The sequence below is a fragment of the Schistocerca americana genome, chromosome 4 (genome assembly GCF_021461395.2).
Source record: "Schistocerca americana isolate TAMUIC-IGC-003095 chromosome 4, iqSchAmer2.1, whole genome shotgun sequence".
Lineage (NCBI taxonomy): Eukaryota > Metazoa > Arthropoda > Insecta > Orthoptera > Acrididae > Schistocerca > Schistocerca americana.
The window spans coordinates 381,494,816-381,501,719 of record NC_060122.1 but is presented as its reverse complement, the minus strand read 5'-3'; the positions used below and the strand labels follow the sequence as shown (position 1 = coordinate 381,501,719).

The 6,904-nt window shown below is 44.2% G+C and overlaps 1 non-coding gene across 1 annotated transcript; it reads left to right on the top strand.

The window, feature by feature from the left end:
- Positions 1-5,294: 5,294 nt before the first annotated feature.
- On the top strand, positions 5,295-5,366 carry Trnat-agu. Its single transcript has one exon. It is a non-coding gene; the product is annotated as a tRNA-Thr (tRNA).
- The last annotated feature ends 1,538 nt before the right edge of the window (positions 5,367-6,904 follow it).

Genomic DNA, 6,904 nt, shown 5'->3' with positions numbered 1-6,904 from the left:
CAAGAGCTAAAATCAAGAAATAATATATTAAGGAATCTGGCTGGTGCTAGCTGCTGATCTAGTGCAAACACCTTAAGACCTAAAGCACAATAACTTGCGTTCCCCATCGCCGAATACTCTTCTCCTGTTCGGAGTAGAAGTGTGTGTCTCAATAAAATAGATAACCATCTAAACGGGCAATGAGCATCGTGACAGGAAGTTTTAGATCCACACCAATACCTTGGCTTCAGTACTTCCCAGTATTGAACTACTTAATCTCAATGAACAAAAACTGCAATCCCGACTAAAATCTAGAGAAACAATCTGTGTAACCAATAGTCACTTATCAACGAGGAATATAAGAGTTGGTTGCTCTTCGGGGAACATTTTTTTTTTTAGCAGAGCTTTTCGTTTTTGTTGAACAATGGCCCCGAGTTAAGTGCACTAGGTTCTATTTGTCAAAAATTCACCGAGCTAGTCACAAATCCGTGAGGAAACTCCGTTAGACCGTATTATTGTAATAGTTGACGTTGTGGTAGAGTTTTAGGAGGACGCAATCTTCTACTTTCCATGCTAACCCTTAGACTATAAATCAATGTACGTCTCTTAAATGGTAGAATTATGTGTCCGTTCTAGTAGTTTCGTACATCCTACTTTTCTAGCTTGAGATCTGCGGAGAACATTGCATTTTAGGCCATATAACTAAACTGTGGTTTCAAACTCTAATGATGTCGCATTACTCAAGACATGTTGCAGTCTGTCCGCAGCTCGTGGTCGTGCGGTAGCGTTCTCGCTTCCCGCTCTCGGGTTCCCGGGTTCGATTCCCGGCGGGGTCAGGGATTTTCTCTGCCTCGTGATGACTGGGTGTTGTGTGATGTCCGTAGGTTAGTTAGGTTTAAGTTGTTCTAAGTTCTAGGGGACTGATGACCATAGATGTTAAGTCCCATAGTGCTCAAAGCCATTTGAACCTTTTTTTTTTGTTGCAGTCTTACAGAGCAAGGCGTACCTGAAAGGAAGGGCAGCAGTTCCTGTAGATTTCTCAGCGCATTGAACCAAAACCATACTATTACCAGTTAATTGCATAGTTGGCTCTGAGCACTATGGGACTTAACATCTATGGTCATCAGTCCCCTAGAACTTAGAACTACTTAAACCTAACTAAGTGTACGTTTACACCGCCTGCGATGCGATGCGACGCGATGCGAAGCATAATGGCCAAAGCGATGCAATACGATGGAGCGTTCACATTGCACACGATACAGCGCGCGCGCGCGCGCGATCTGGCCAGCAATTGAGCAGTCTCGGCACGATGTGTTTCCTCGACCCAGTAAATTCTTTTTTATTAGAAAACAGTGCTCTGAGAATTGAACGCAGTCGTGAATGGGTGCATGAAATCAACAAGGAGAGGAGGGCTTTAGGAGAATTTCATCATTTGTACAGTGACTTGAGAAAAGATGAGGATAAATTTTGGAGTTATGCAGAATGAGTACAGAGACATTTGATTATATAGTGCCGTCTGTTTCAAATAGATTACAGAAGCAAAACACAAATTTCAGAATGGCTATTGCCCCTGAAAAAGTTATGATCACCATTAGGTAAGTACAATATTAAGTTTACAGCAATCATTTTATTATGAAAAATTTACAAATTGTGATAGATTCAAACTTTCTTTTAATAATTAGTTGACAATGAGAAGTAAAATACATCACAGTTCACTCACTTAAGTATCAAAGTTTTCAGAATTTTGGTGGCTTGAAATAACAATGTCATCAGGTTCATTTTCAGAAATGACTATTTCATTCTGCAGATTTCCAGCAATTACGATTTCAACTGGATTGTCAGGTGCATAGGGTGACCTCAACGAATGTGCAGTGGAAGTGGTTGATTGTTCCAATGCTTCCAAAAGAACCTGCTGAATTTTTATCCTGGCTCTCAACTGAGCTGCTGGTGATAGTTTTCGCATTGCTGGCAGCAAACTCACTACAAAATGATAGCTGTCATCTTGCGTTTCTGATTTCGACATTTGTTGCTCAATTAGCTTCAACTTTTGCTTCTCTATATTTAGCAATTCAGAATTTGTCGATTTCGTGGATCTCTTGTTTCGGTTTGTGTGTAGGGTGGGTGAGGGAGGAGGCATCGAAACGCTACCCTCTGAACTTACAGACAGTCTTGGAGACCTGGCTTGGTTGGTTTCATCAGGTGAAACACACTGTTTCTCTGTAAGAGCTGGTGAAAATGGTACGTCGTCGTGTGCGTCGTCGTGTTGCGATGCTGTTCTTTTACTGTGATGAACATCAGTCTTGGTCTTCCGTAGCGTCATTATGTTAGTCAGGAATGTCATTAGCTCGTACAACGGCCAATTGGATTGGAAATGCGGCATGCCACCTTCGCCTGAAAATATAGACGTGAAATTCCAAAGTGACAGAGCAAACAGTAGTGCTTCAAGAAGAGCGGGAGTGTCAGAGAGGCCTTCAAAAACTATGTCAACAATCATTAACGCAAATATATTTCATGTCGAAATTATCAAATACTGTAACTATTGTGAACGTCATTTCATTATCAAAATACTGTAATAGTATCTATACACAATTAAAATTAGAAAATAAACGAAGTTGTTTGTGTTACTTATTTCTTGGAATCTTGTAGCTATTTATTTTACTTTTTTGTACTTACTGTCTGTTCCACAATCTTCAGCTATTTCATTCCATGCTTGACGAACAAAATCCCTATTGTGGTAATATTTATTTTTCTGCTCCCACAACACGGAGCGTTCACGCACACTGTTAATTAGTCTTTCGATGTCCATTGCAAGCAAGCAATTACTTCAGACGCAAGCGCAAACAAGCAATCGCTCCAAACACTCGCGCGAAACGCAAACTCGGTTGCGATTACAGCGGAGTCATCGCATCGCACCGCATCACATCGCTCGGCCCAGCCTGCAGTCTAAACGGGAACCGCTCTGTTGCCACTGTTAAACCAAGCTTCATCGCTCCGCTCGGCTCGGCATCGCATCGCGGGCAGTGTAAATTTAGCCTAACCTAAGGACATCACACAACACCCAGTCATCACGAGGCAGAGAAAATCCCTGACCCCGCCGGGAATCGAACCCGGGAACCCGGGCGTGGGAAGCGAGAACGCTAAATTGCATAGTTGTCAGATAGTGTGTGAAGTACAGTTGTTGTGGCTGTCAAAAACGGAAAACTGCACTCTGTTACTCGTTGCCTCAAAATAATTTGAGTGCGTGTGAAAGGTCGTGTTCCTGTTGCTGTTAACGCAAATCAAAGCTGTGAGAGCAAATGCTCTGAGCTGTCACTTATCGCTTCCCACTACTCATGACATGTAAATCTGCCGGTGGACAACAGTCACCTCTTGACACCCAGACGCCGTCAGGTCGAGCGTTCACTTGATAGTTTTCTTGTAATGCGGGCTGTTAACAGACGTTTGCGTAGGTGTAAGGTGTAGTTTTCCCTTGCAGATGTTGTCTTTATCTTCATTTCGTACGTTACCAGAGATTACTTAGAGTACCCGTGAATGGTCTGATGTTTAGAGAGGTATTTCGCCATTTCGCTTGCCTTTTACAGCCGAATTTCACTGTGACCAATTACTGCCGGTTCGAGAGATGGTTCAGATGGCTCTGAGCACTATGAGACTTAACATCTAAGGTCATCAGTTCCTTAGAACTTAGACCTAACTACTTAAACCTAACTAACGTAAGGACATCACACACATCCATGCCCGAGGCAGGATTCGAACCTGCGACCGCAGCGGTCGCGCGGTTCCGGACTGAAGCGCCTAGAACCACTCGGCTACAACGGCCGGCCCGGCTCGAGAGACAGTCTTTTTTTCGGGAGGGGGGGGGGCAGAAGGAGGGAGTGCGTTGCGTTCACATCAGCGGTACTTCTGGTGTATGTATGCTATCTCTTTTGTATTTGTGCGGACCGTAAATTACTTCGTATACTACACGCAGATTAAATAAAAGACGACTGTGAAATTTTTGATCTGACGTGGAAGAAATTTTGAACACCCAACTAAATTCCATGCGAAGCATACGTTTGTGCTTGTGTCATTTATGTGACAGCTAACTTCGAGACCTTGAGGCGCCGTTGCCAGTCATAAAGCGAATGTTGCTGGTTCAAGTCCCGTCTCGTCTTCGGCTGTTGGCTTTGAATGTATAACTGTGTCCATGTCGTTGTTGTTATCATTACTAATGTTTTGGCGCAACTGTCCGCGCTAGTTTACCCTGTGCGAGTCTCTTCATGTCTACTTTACTGAATATGATGACTCATTGTCCTATCAACAACTTCTTTTTTCTCCAAGTCTTATTCATTAGTTCTCCGTTCAACCCCTGTATTGTTCAGCATTCTCCTGTAGCACCTTATTTGAAAAGAAATTTCTTTCTCATCTGTACCGCGGCCGATAATCCCATACATTTGATTTCACTGCCAGTGTTTCGCTGCGTTCCAAGGCTACTCTCACGACCTAGTTTCTAGACATCTCTTGTTTTCCTCCTGGGCAAGAAGTTATTTGGGGCGGTCAGGATGAATGGGACACCTTGAAGAGCCTAGAGTAGTAGATGTTCTACAAATTATATCGACTGGCTCAGTCATTTGGTGGTACATGATTGGTCTGTCGTGAATGTTTAGATCTCAGCTGGACTCCAAAATTTGTGCTAGTACCGATGATGTTTTTTCGTAAATTTATTTCAAAGTAATTTGTAGGTAGCTGATCTGCGACAGCTCTTCTGTTACGACAACACGAAACAGGAACTCTTGTCACCCGAGCCATGTTGATATATCGGTGACTGACGCTTGAGGCGCTGAGTTCAGAGACAGAGATAAGAGAGATTAGTAGAGCAAACACGCGCTCGATGGACTTTCCCGCGCAGGTGAACCGCGGTGTTTATCTGGTAGAGGTCGAGCGAAGTTCAAGAAAGGCCGCTGCAGGCAGAGTGCCATACCGCCGTCTCTGTGACCGAAGTCTGTACCTGACTCAGTACTCCAATCCCCTCTCTAAAAAGAGGGTACTTTTTGTAGTACCTGTTCCAGTCACAAATGCACAATAGTACGGATGACTGCCTATATGTCTTTCTGTCATATATTATTAGCCATAATATAAACTCCGCGATTCGTCTGTCATCGCTATGTGAAGGAAGTAAAAATCCTATGAAACTGAATGGTTCCAGAGGCCTTTTCTAGTCTCACACATCTATGCTGTTTACATGGAGACTGAAGCGACGAATGAAAATTTGTACCAGGGCCGGGATTCAAGGAGAGAGGGGTGCTATGGTAGCCCGTGCAGTAGTGCGAAGCCACTGAGCCAGGGTGGCGTAGTGGTTAGCGCGTCTGCCTAGTGAGCCGGAGACCTGGGTTCGGATCCCAGCCTAGGCATAAACTTTCATTTGTCACTTCAATTTGCATATACACATCCTAGGTGTTTGAGATGTGAAAAGACCTCGGGAGCCATGATGTTAAACTTGATTGAAGCACCACAGCGTTTCATTCGATGCTGAGACGTTATTCCACTACAGTTGGAGAGCCTCTGCAACGTTCTTTTGAATCTAGGAGGAATGCGAAATGGGCTGGGATATAAATGGGAATTTGGACTAAGGAGGGGGAGGTGTGTTTTGCAAACAAGCCCAGAGCGCTAACGCGCTGCTTCCTGGACTCGGGTAGGCACGCCGGCCCCGGATCGAATCCGCCCGGCGGATTAACGACGACGGCCGGTGTGCCGGCCAGCCTGGATGTGGTTTTCAGATGGTTTTCCACATCTTGCTAGGTGAATACCGGACTGGTCCCCATGTCCCGCCTCAGTTACACGACTCGCAGACATTTGAAACACATACACTATTTCACGATTTACACCAGACACAGACAGCTGGGGTACACTAATTCCGTCCTGGTGGGTAGGAGGTGGCGGCAGGAAGGGCATCCGGCCACCCCTTAAAATTCACCATGCCAAAACCGTACTTAACCCTGCCGACCCTGCGCACAATGCGGGATAAAGGCGGTAGCAAAAGAAAGAAAGAAAAAGAAAGGGAGGTGTGCTTTGGTAGTCTGTACAGTTGTGCAGAGCTACTGTGCCAGAATGGTGTAGTGGTTAGCCCATCTGCCTTGGTACAAATTTTCAATCGTCGCTTCAGTCTGCATACATACATCATAAAAATCGTAGGTTATAATAAAAAAGCAGGTACTTACTGTTTTTGAAATAAATTTTTGAGATCTGTTGCGCATTTTTCTTTGGCTATCTGTCATTTCTGATTCTTCAGTGTGTCTGTAACAGCCTGCCACGAGCGTGATAGGCCTGCTGCTATTCGTTCTTGCAGCTCCAGTACTCGAGAACTATTACTGTTCTCGTACAGCTATCTATTTCGTAGAGAAACTACAGATTAAAGTCCCAATGGTGTAATTGTATATTCGGCTTTAATAACACAGTGTAGCTTTGGCAGCCTCATTCGCGCCGTGCAAAGAAAAGACTTCAGGAGAAAGGGTTCTAAATGGTGTGGCAAATATGCGTTGCGTGTCTTACTGATACGCTGGAATACCTGAGACTGAGCAATCCTGGTCTGTGGTTATAGGGACATTTTCATGTTTGAAAGTAAACGATTTCGTACCAGAACTAGCGACCCACCGCCGCTTCGCGAGTATCAACGGCCGGATGACTTGTCTGGTGTGGCTGTAATTTTCTTCACAGGCTATTGCGTAGAGTTATGATGAAAATTCAGGAAACAACGTCAGGAAACTGAATTTTTACTCCAAATTCTAGTATAATGATTTAAGGAGCAAATGCCAGGAAAGCTCTCACGCAAGACTTATTCGAAAAACGTAATGATAGTTCTACTAATTTGCACGAAATATTGATAAATTATACTGGGTGTTCTAGTAGGAATCGTCCGTTTTCAGGGGTATGTCAGGAACGATCAATAGAA